Source organism: Pseudophryne corroboree, chromosome 5 (genome assembly GCF_028390025.1).
Source record: "Pseudophryne corroboree isolate aPseCor3 chromosome 5, aPseCor3.hap2, whole genome shotgun sequence".
NCBI classification, from domain to species: Eukaryota; Metazoa; Chordata; class Amphibia; order Anura; family Myobatrachidae; genus Pseudophryne; species Pseudophryne corroboree.
The window spans coordinates 422,164,174-422,176,177 of NC_086448.1; the positions used below are offsets into that span (position 1 = coordinate 422,164,174).

The 12,004-nt window shown below is 46.0% G+C and overlaps 1 long non-coding RNA gene across 1 annotated transcript; it reads right to left on the minus strand.

Annotated features, from left to right (window-relative positions):
- Positions 1 to 5,788: 5,788 nt before the first annotated feature.
- LOC134929088 (uncharacterized) lies at positions 5,789 to 8,762 on the minus strand. The gene is made up of 4 exons (XR_010178271.1): positions 8,706 to 8,762; positions 8,172 to 8,292; positions 7,406 to 7,540; positions 5,789 to 6,046 (listed from the first exon to the last, which is right to left on the minus strand). It is a non-coding gene; the product is annotated as an uncharacterized LOC134929088 (long non-coding RNA).
- Between the last annotated feature and the right edge of the window lie 3,242 nt (positions 8,763 to 12,004).

Sequence of the window (12,004 nt, forward strand, 5' to 3'; positions counted from 1 at the left end):
GACGAGTGACGTCACAGAGGTAGGTACAGCAGTGGCCTACCGTACTGCTATAAGTATATATATAGTATACTGGTGGACACTGTCAGCAAACTGCAAAACTAAAATGCACCACAGGTATAGAATGTAGATGGATAGTATACTTAATGGATGACGAGTGACGACACAGAGGTAGGTACAGCAGTGGCCTACCGTACTGCTATATATAGTATACTGGTGGACACTGTTAGCAAACTGCAAAACTAAAATGCACCACAGGTATAGAATGTAGATGGATAGTATACTTAATGGATGACGAGTGACGACACAGAGGTAGGTACAGCAGTGGCCTACCGTACTGCTATATATAGTATACTGGTGGACACTGTCAGCAAACTGCAAAACTAAAATGCACCACAGGTATAGAATGTAGATGGATAGTATACTTAATGGATGACGACACAGCGGTAGGTACAGCAGTGCACTCTGCACTGTACTCCTCCTATATAATATTAATTATACTGGTGGTCCCCACTCCCAGTCCCCACAATAAAGCAGCACACTGAGCACAGATATGGAGTGTTTTTCAGGCAGACAACGTATACTGGTGGTCACTGTCAGCAAAACTCTGCACTGTACTCCTGCTATAGCTGCTCCCCAGTCCCCACAATTAAGCAGTGTGAGCACTCAGCACAGATATATTATGTAGCACACTGAGCACAGATATGGTATGGAGCGTTTTTTTCAGGCAGAGAACGGATAAAAACTGCTGGTCACTTATCAGCAAAACTCTGCACTGTACTCCTAACAGCTGCTCCCCAATCCTCCTCATAATTAAGCAATAAACAACCAATGAATCAAGTTCTGTCTTCTACAATAAACGGAGAGGACGCCAGCCACGTCCTCTCCCTATCATCTCCAATGCACGAGTGAAAATGGCGGCGACGCGCGGCTGCTTATATAGAATCCGAATCTCGCGAGAATCCGACAGCGGGATGATGACGTTCGGGCGCGCTCGGGTTAGCCGAGCAAGGCGGGAAGGTTCGAACCTGCCTCGGACCCGTGTAAACAAGGTGAAGTTCGGGGGGGTTCGGTTTCCGAGAAACCGAACCCGCTCATCACTAGCTAAAAGTAGCTAGCGAGTGATCAACTCGGAATGAGGGCCACAGTCGCAGGTAAACATTAACATAACGTAAAGCAGAGGAGGCCCCAACTGTGTCTATCTAAGAATCAGGACCTCTGAGGAGTGACCCCGCCCTCTTGACAGGCCCCTCCCCCTCAACAGACTCCACCCCCATTAGAGCTGCTTCCATAAATTTCTCGGGCTGGTGTTCGATCCCAATCCGCCCCTGGCAGCTACTATGAGGCCCAGAACTGAGAGAGGCCACCTTCCCTGTCACAGTTACATGTGTTAAATATAATGGGTGTAGCTACCATAGGTACTGTGACTGCTTATCAGTGCAATGCCTCACCTACTGGTGTGATCTCGACCTCCTGTGACACAATCCTCCTGCTGTGACTGCCAACCAGTGTCATGCATCAACTACTGGTGTGATCTCCACCTCCTTTGACACGATACTCCAGTTTGTGCTGTGACTGCCTACCAGTGCAATGCCCCACCTACTGGTGTGATCTCTACCTTCTTTGATACAATCCTTCTGTTGGTGCTGTGACTGCCTACCAGTACAATGCCTTATCTACTGGTGTGATCTCCACCTCCTGTGACATGATTCTCCTGCAGGTGATGTGACTGCCTACCAGTACAATGCCTCAGCTACTGGTGTGATCTCCACCTTCTGTGACACATTCCTCCTGCTGGTGCTGTGACTGCCTACCAGTACAATACTTCACCTACTGGTGTGATCTCCACCTCATGTGACAAGATCCTCCTGCTGGTGCTGTGACTGCCTACCAGTACAATGCCTCAGCTACTGGTGTGATCTCCACCGCCTGTGACATGATTCTCCTGCTGGTGCTGTGACTGCCTACCAGTGCAATGCCTCCCCTACTGTTGTGATCTCCACCTCCTGTGACATGGTCCTCCTGCTGGTGCTGTGACTGCCTACCAGTGCAATGCCTCACCTACTGTTGTGATGTCCACCTCCTGTGACACGATCCTCCTGCTGGTGCTGTGACTGCCTACCAGTACAATGCCTCAGCTACTGGTGTGATCTCCACCTCCTGTGACATGATTCTCCTGCTGGTGCTGTGACTGCCTACCAGTGCAATGCCTCCCCTACTGTTGTGATGTCCACCTCCTGTGACACGATCCTCCTGCTGGTGCTGTGACTGCCTACCAGTGCAATGCCTCACCTACTGGTGTGATCACAACCTCCTGTGACATGATCCTCCTGCTGGTGCTGTTGTTACTGCCTACCAGTGCAATGCCCCACCTACTAGTGTGATCTCCACCTCCTGTGACAAGATCTTCCTGCTGGTGCTGTGACTGCCTACCAGTGCAATGCCTGACCTACTGGTGTGATCTCCACCTCCTGTGACAAGATCTTCCTGCTGGTGCTGTGACTGCCTACCAGTGCAATGCCCCACCTACTGGTGTGATCTCTACCTTCTTTGATACAATCCTTCTGTTGGTGCTGTGACTGCCTACCAGTACAATGCCTTATCTACTGGTGTGATCTCCACCTCCTGTGACATGATTCTCCTGCAGGTGATGTGACTGCCTTCCAGTACAGTGCCTCACCTACTGGCGTGATCTCCACCTCCTGTGACAAGATTATCCTGCTGGTGCTGTGACTGCCTACCAGTACAATGCCTCAGCTACTGCTGTGATCTCCACCTTCTGTGACATGATTCTCCTGCAGGTGAGGTGACTGCCTACCAGTGCAATGCCTCTCCCACCGGTGTGATCTCCACCTCCTGTGACAAGATCCTACTGCTGGTGCTGTGACTGCTTACCATGCTGCATTAGCCTTGCTTTCTACCACTGTGGGTAATGCTACCAATTTGCTTAAGCCTAATTTGTGTTGGGCTCCGCTTATAGCTGACTTACTCCAACCTACATGAGGCCACTTTTCATATATTTCCAGGGCCACTTTACGTTCCCAATCCGCCCCTGTCTGGCATGGAAGAAATGTGAATGATAAATCAATGTAAATGTACCAGGAGGTATTGACGAGCCTTTATAACATTATCTTATACTGTGAATTTCTTACCCTGTTTCCAAGACAATTAATTAATTTAACTTGTTAATTAAGTGAAAGGAAGACATGATATTTTCCGGGAGATGTATCAAGCCGTGGAGAGAAATAAAGATGAGTATTTGCCCAAATCAAATGAAGCTTCTAACTACAGGTATCATTTCAAGTACTGTGCTAGATAAGTGACAGAAGATGATTGGGTGGTTTGGACATCCGCACTTTATCTCTCTCCAAGGCTTGATACATCTCTCCAAGAGTGCTGTATATAAAATATATATCTGGCTGCTATACAGCAGGCCAGGAGCACCAGCAGGACAATAGAGTAACAGTCATATCAGTAATAATTTGCGGACCCTGTGAAATTAGCATTCAGTAAAGACGGGAGACTCAGTCAATGAATACATAAAACATTTTTTAGTTTATGTTAAAATATAAAAAGTTTATTAAGTGGAATATTTAATAAATAATATTTGCGAGACATCTCCAAAAACAGTCAGTTTTGGGGTCTGCCCACAAATATTAACCAGCCCCTGAATGTATGTATTGGGGACTGCAATGGATATTTGAGATATTTATTGCATTCCTCCTATTTTGAACACAAAAGCAGCCACCAAAAGTTTCTACGGCAGATGGTAAACTGTGAAACTCACCAAGCTCCAGAATGCAAAGCATTTCTGAGCTTGGCCCGGCAGCTAATGCCATTTCTAAATGGCTTTTGTAGCCTGTGGGCTACATTATGCAATAAATCCCAGGAGAAAGATCCTTGGGATCCCTCTGCATTACTGTCTGCTCTCACATACGCAGTCTGACGATTGCACATGTGAACTAGCGCAGCCGGAGTCTAAACCCAGAAGTAAAGTGATCGCATTAGCAATTATTTTACTGCTTATACATTGCAGGGACGGGCATGAGATTGGTACTCATTATGGCATAAAAGCTACACCTCTGGACTCACAAAGAGTCATCCTTCAGCACTCAGGAGAGGAAAACCCCCTTGGGGGGAAACCTCTGGGGAACCATGGCCTCAGGATCGCCCTTCCCTCTGGGCATTAAGAGGTGTACTAATAGAGGGGTCAGTATGCTAACCCAGCACATGGGATCCCGGTGGTTGTCATATCGATGCCGGGATCCCAGTACAAAAAAGGCCGACAGAGTGAGTAAAGGGTGTTCTCCCCTCTACCCACCCCCCTAACCCTGCTTGTCCGCAATCTAAACCTAACCCTCCCTTCCCCGCAGCCTAACCACTCCCGTGGTGCCTAACTCACCCTACCCACAGCCTAACCCTCACTTCCCCCCACCCGCAGCCTAACCCTGTCCTACCCCCACCCACAGCCTAATCCTAACCCCCCACCTGATGCCTAAACCTAACCCCCGCCTGATGCCTAAACCTAACCCTCCCATCCCCACAGCCTAACAACCCCCGGGGGTGCCTAATCCTAACCAACCCTACCCGCTGCCTAACCCTAACCACCCCCTACCCAAAGCCTAAACCTAAACCCCCGCCTGATGCCTAAACCTAATCTCCCCACATGATGCCTAAACCTAACCCTCCCTCCTCCACAGCCTAACCACCCCTGGGGTCATTAACCCTAACCCACCCTACCTACAGCCTAACCCTATCCTCCCCTCACACGCAGCCTAACCCTAACCACTCCACCTGATGCCTAACCCTCTCCCTCTCCCCACCCCCCTAAACCTGCCTGTCCGCAGTCTAACCCTAACCTCCCCCCTTTGTGCCTAACCCTCCCGCAGAGGTGCCTAATCCTAACCTCTGTCCCTGCTAACTAAACCTAACTCTCCCTCTCCCGCAGCCTAACCACCCCCCTCCGTCCCTGCTGCCTAAACTTAACCTTCCCTTTCCCGCTGCCTAACCACCCCCCCTCCATCCCTGCTGCCTAAACCTAACCCTCCCTCACTCCTAGCCTAACCACTCCCAGGGGTGGCTAACCCTAACCCACCCTACCCACAGCCTAACACTAACCTCTCCCCACATGCAGCCTAAACTTAACCCCCCACCTGATGCCTAAACCTAACCCTCCCTTACCCACAGCCTAACCACCCCCAGGGGTTCCTAACCCTAACCTAACCTACCCGCAGCCTAACCCTAACCTCCCCCCATCCAAAGCCTATACTTAACCCCCCACCTGATGCCTAAACCTAACCCTCCCTCCCCCACAGCCTAACCACCCGCAGGGGTGCCGAACCCTAAGCCAACCTACCCGCAGCCTAACCCTAACCTCCCCCCACCCAAAGCCTATACTTATCCCCCCACCTGATGCCTAAACCTAACCCCCCCGCCTAAACCTAACCCTCCCTCCCCCGCAGCCTAACCACCCCCAGGGGTGCCTAACCCTAAGCTTACCCCAACTGCAGCCTAAACTTAACCCTCCCACCTAATGCCTACACCTAACCCTCCCGCCTGATGCCTAAACCTAACCTTCCCTCCCACGCAGCCTATCCTCCCCCCGGGGGTGCCTAACCCACCCTATCCACAGCCTAACCCTAACCTCCACTCACCTGCAGCCTAACCCTAACCTCCACCCACCTGCAGCCTAACCCTAACCCCCACCTGACGCCTAAACCTAACCCCCCACCTGATGCCTAAACATAACCCTCCCTCCCCTGCAGCCTAACCAACCCTCCTCCCCCCGTGCCTGATGCCTAAACCTAACCCCCCTTGCCCAGCCCTAAACCTATGATCGTGGGGATACGGGCGTCGGTATCCTTGCCCATTTGGAGTTCCAACGTCGGGATTCTGAAAAGTGTCAGGATCCCAGTGTCAGTATTCTGACTGCTGTAAACCCAACAGCCGGCATCTTTACCGCATCTCCTAATAGGTAATGCATATGTCTCAACATTTGGAGCATGTGTCCGCAGCTCTCCTCCCAGGGCAGCTATTCGGGGATCACCCACTGCGTGTAGACGAAGAGGAAGAGATGAAAAATCATTGTTAGTGGATGAACAAGCAGAGAGACAAACTGCAAACAGTGGTGTGGTTGTGTAGCGAGAAAAATCTCTCTATGTAAATATGTTACTCTAACTACTGAGGACATGGAAAATACCTAAAATAAGGACAATTATCCCAAAGGGCCCATTGTTTTTATACAATACACACATTGGGGGGATAAGTTCTCTCTTATAGTAATTAGTGGGTACCTTCAGAAAAGAAATTTGACCAGTAAATAATAAAAGCTATAAATTGCTAACATTTAGGGGTCAATCCAATTAGGTACAAGTTACCATTGCTGCGACGATTCAACAGCATCCAAACTCACACCCTTCGTGGCCAGATTCAGCCTATGGGGCTACCGGAAAGTGCGGCTGTTGTAAGACAAACTCGCACCTAATTAAACTGACCCCTTAGTTGTTAAATGTGATAAAATAGTAAATTATAATGGTGTAATTGTGGCCTGATTCAGCTGTGGTTGTTGAAGCGATCGCTGCTGCAATCTTGCCGTTCACAATTGCATCGTGAGTCTGAGCAGTCGTAGGCTGAGCAAGTCTGCTAGACACAGGGGGCTCTCCAGCAGCAACACAGGTCGCAATGGGTAATTTATGCACGCACATGGAACGGCGTGTGAACGGACCTGACATGCCTGTATACAGTTAGCCACTCCCGTTACCACCTCAAACGCTGACTTCCTGTCAATCACTTTGCGATGGGATATACTGTAAATATACACCAATTCAATATCTCCCCTGATCTGTATTGTTCTTCCCCCGATCTGTATGTTCTGTATGGGATCCGGTCTCTAGGTCGACAGTAACTAAGTTGACACTATCTAGGTCGACCACTATTGGTCGACAGTAACTAGGTCGACAGGGTTTCTAGGTCGACACCTTTTGACCTGATGGCCTAGACCATGTCGACCTAAAGACCCTGTCGACCTAGAGACCCTGTCGACCTAGTTACTGTCGACCAATAGTGGTCGACCTAGACACTGTCGACATAGTTACTATCTACCTTCCATACCACACCCGCTCTGTATCATGCTCTCCCCACCCTTCCTGTTTTTCTGTATTACAGTATGTACTACATCTTGCAACCCCCAAAAGTGTATGTCCTTCATCTATACTGTATGTCCTATAGAGTACGCCACAATTTCTATGTTTTTGTATTGTGCCCCCACACCATCTGTATGTGCTATACCAAGTTGCCCCCTTCTGCATGTTTTGTATTGTCTGCTCTCCCCCACCATAGACCCTATGTTTTGTACTGTGCTCTCAATACCCCCCACAACTCACACAATTACAAAAGTATGGTAACTTACCTCCTGCATGCTATTCTCCAGTCACTAATTCCTCTGCGATCCCTCCCGTCGTCTTCAACTGACACTTTGCAGATCTCTTTGCCGGTCACCCGACACTCTGCAAATCTCTTTGCCAGAATTTTGCCAAATGATGATCTAAATAACCAGAATTTCCTGGTCAGACATACTACAGTATGTGTATAATTATACTACTACATTTTGTTATGTACTTTCATTTTTATTCATTTGCAATTTATCTATGTTATTGACTTTTTATCCAAAACCCAAGAATCTTTCTCATAGAGACCCAAGTTATTTGCTCCAGGTTTTATCTTCCCTAGTGCTAGGACCATGTTAGTATCATACATTGGGCCTAATTCAGACCTGATCGCAGCAGCAAATTTGTTCTCTAATGGACAGAACCATGGGGGTAATTCCAAGTTGATCGCAGCAGGAAATTTTTTTTAGCATTTGGGCAAAACCATGTGCACTGCAGGGGGGGCAGATATAACATTTGCAGAAAGAGTTAGATTTGGGTGGGTTATAGTGTTTCTGTGTAGGGTAAATACAGGCTGCTTTATTGTTACACTGCAAATTAGATTGCAGATTGAACACACCACACCCAAATCTAACTCTCTCTGCACATGTTAAATCTGCCTCCCCTGCAGTGCACATGGTTTTGCCCAACTGCTAAAAAATTTCCTGCTGCGATCAACTTGGAATTACCCCCCATGTGCACTGATGGTGGGGCAGATGTAACATGTGCAGAGAGAGTATGGTAACTTACCTCCTGCATGTTATACTCCAGTCGTTGCTACCTCTGTGACCCCTCCCATCGTCTTCAACTGACACTTTGCAGATCTCTTTGCCGGTCACCCGACACTCTGCAAATCTCTTTGCCAGATGATCTAAAAAACACAAAAGACTATCATTAAGCATAGTACTAGTTTAAGTACAATAAAATGTCCATGAGTCAACCAGTTTCCCAATTTTCCTTACACCAAACAAGATACTTTCAAAGTTATCAATATCCCATTTATCTATTTTATTAACTTTTTCATCCCAAAGCCACGATCCTGCCTCATAGAGACCCAGGTTATCTGCATCCCCTGTATGTGTGCTTATCCTCCATACTGCCCTCTTTATTCCTGTAACACTACATTTTTATTCCTAAATATGTTGTTCCTTCCTGCGCTTCTCCTATTATTGTGTCCTTGTACCTGTATTCCCTGTTCTGTCTATCTTGTCTTTCCTTTCAGCTGACTATACTGTACTCTGTCTTCCTTACCCCCTTCATCATACCCTGCTATGTAGGACTCACCTCCTCCTACCTGTCTTCCTGCATGGAAACTGGAAACGTCAGCAGCTGTAGATAGAATGTTACAGGAAGAAGCATTGTGATGTCATGGGCTAGTGATGTCACAGGCTAGGTGTGATGTCACAGTAACCAGCAGCAAAGCTACAGCGTTACAGCTATCTTACATATACATTTTCTACATCAATTACAACTGGATATACATGAGTTTCTAGTTTAAAAAAAATTAGACTAGTGTAGAAAATGAAGTACAGTATAAGGTAATGTTGTACAGAGTGCCTCAATATATAGGTAAAGGGAAAACATAAGTGACAGGAATTTCTAGACTAAATCACTGCTTATATTTTATAAGGAAATAAAGCTCTTTATCTAAGAGGCTGAATTAATCATTTTCCGTTATGTGTGTGTGTGTGTGTGTATATATATATATATATATATATATATATATATACAGGTTGAGTATCCCTTATCCAAAATGCTTGGGACCAGAGGTATTTTGGATATCGGATTTTTCCGTATTTTGGAATAATTGCATACCATAATGAGATATCATGGTGATGGGACCTAAATCTAAGCACAGAACGCATTTATGTTTCATATACACCTTATACACACAGCCTGAAGGTCATTTAATACAATATTTTGAATAACTTTGTGTATTAAACAAAGTTTGTGTACATTGAGCCATCAAAAAACAAAGGTTTCACTATCTCACTCTCACTCAAAAAAGTCCGTATTTCGGAATATTCCGTATTTCGGAATATTTGGATATGGGATACTCAACCTATATATAGACTAAGAGAGATAGCTATACTAACTATACTATCCCATTAAACCAGGAAACTCACGAATTATACAGTTTCTGTGGCTGGCTGACCTCAAGTCTGCATTTCACCTGGTTTAATCACCCACAGATCCTGTATAACCCATAAACGTATAAAGAGGAGAAGAATTAAGAGTTGTCTTTTTTGTGGCGCACTAGAAATGTATTATTCAATACTAGTGTATATAAAACTGTAAGGCGGGCCCGCAAGGTGACATTCACAGGGAATAGGTAATGACATCCACTCGACTTGTTCACACCCGCTGGACATATTGGAAAGAGGTTGAGTGGACAGTGAGCGTGGCTGTGCCCTGTGGCACCACGTGGCACCATTGTACCGACAGTCGGACTGCTGAGAATGGAACCTGGAGGGTACATAACTTTGTTTTTCATTTCATCTCATGACACTCCACCCAAACCTACTCATCTGGTTATCCTATCAACTAGGACAACAATGAGGGTGACTCCATAACATTTCTTCCATTGTTTTTCCATGTCACAGAAACATTGCATGTGTGTTACAGGTGACCATCCTAATCATCTCTCCTTCACTTCACAGTAATGTCATTGTTAGTGATACATTATTTGGATCAAGCATCAAAAGGAAATTTAGATATAAGAGTCTGGCCGGCATATCACTTATTGCATGACGACCTTGTGCCTGCGCTGTATTGTATGTAGACGGAGCATTTGGTTTTGCTAATGACTTACATAGACTCCATAAGAGGGCATGCCGACATAGCATATTGTTGAATGTTAACATGTATGATCTTAAACTCCATCTATAAATGTTCTGTTGAGAGACTTCCAGTATGCTCAGAATATTGCTATGGGAGGAGGATGATAAATTAGAATGATAGTTTGTTAGTTTACGTTGATTGGAGATCTAGTATATAGGCATATCTTGCTTCCCTGATGCACTTTGTGTAGTGGCCGCACCCCTTTTTGGTCCCCCAAGGGACTCTGCTCTTCCCTTTATACAACTCTCAGTCTGTGGCTTCCTGCTGCCTCCATTCCCCTCCTCACATCATGTCACTGGCCCTGTCACATGCAGCCCTGTCTTCACTGAGATATCATGCATGTCCTGATATAGTGTGTGCTGCTGGCCCACCCCTAAGGGTGCTAGTGGTGTGTTACCCCCACAGTGTTTGTTCCCAGAGTGTAACTCATATGTGTAGCAAGTTTGGTGTAAAATGCTCCAGGCATTCCAGAGTTATGCTGACTGCTGAAAAACTCTGTGCTGCTGCCTCACCCCTAGGGGTCCTAGGGGTGTCTTACCCCCACAGTGTTTGTTCCCAGCTTGCAAGTCATATGTGAACCAAGTTTGTTGTAAATTGGTCCAGGCATTCAGGAGTTATGCTGTCTCCTGACATACTCTGTGCTGCTGTCCCACCCCTAGGGGTACAGTGTAAAATGGTGGTATCGGATTGCGCCAATCTTTAACGGTAAATGGAGATATATGTCGTCAACTTCTTACTAAGACTGGTTCATCTATCTTCACCAGTGTGTGGGCTCATCAAAGAGGAATGTTCATATGAAAGAGAAACAAAAGGGAAGTCCCAATGTGTAGTAAAGTCTTGATAATAAAAGTCAAAGGGTCAAGGAAATAATACGAGAGATCTTCAAATCCTCCACATATATAGTGATGGAAAGGTGTAATGGGATCACCCAATCTGTGTAGGGGTCAAAGAAAGTGATGCTCACTTCAAACCTTACTTTCAAAAAGTCTGGTCCATGCATGTAAAGGTATCTTTGTCGGGGTCCTGGGAAGCGTCTTCTAAAAACAATCTTATGCAGGCACCCTCCACAGGATACATATACAGGTGGAGACAAAAAGAGTATTCCAATGTGTAATACTGTATTGAATAAACTCTTGGAAAACGGGTTATAGTCGCCCTTAAAACCGTGTCGCTAAACGTTAAAGGGTCACCCACAACGTGTGTCTCAAAAATACATGATGCTCACTTTCGTGCTTACACTGAAAAGCTGGATCAATACATATAGAGGTATCTTTAAATATTCTTAATCATCCGGTATAAAATCGTACATGTATGCTTACATGAAGTCAGCGATGTCCACTCCTGTCGCGGTTTCTTTTATATCTCCTTCCTCAGGTGTATGTATAAGAAATAAAGGACCGTTTAAACGTAAAAAACGGACTTTATTAAAAAACGATAAAAATGTTGTATTTCACAGATACAGCCGCCTGTTAGCAGGGAAGATGTAAACAACAGCAAAATGTGGCAAATGAATAATTATATGGGCCCAAGAATTACCACTCCCACAAAAAGCCGTATCCCTCAGGTGACAGATCTGAACAACATGTGACAAACGACCACCAACGCGTTTCAACTATTGCTGTCTTCCTCAGGGTGTGCTGTCTGATCCCAGAGCAATCTATTTAAGCTCTGTTGACTCCCGCCCCTTTTTTTATAGAGATATATGGGGATTAATGGATAATGATATTTATTAACATGGGTAT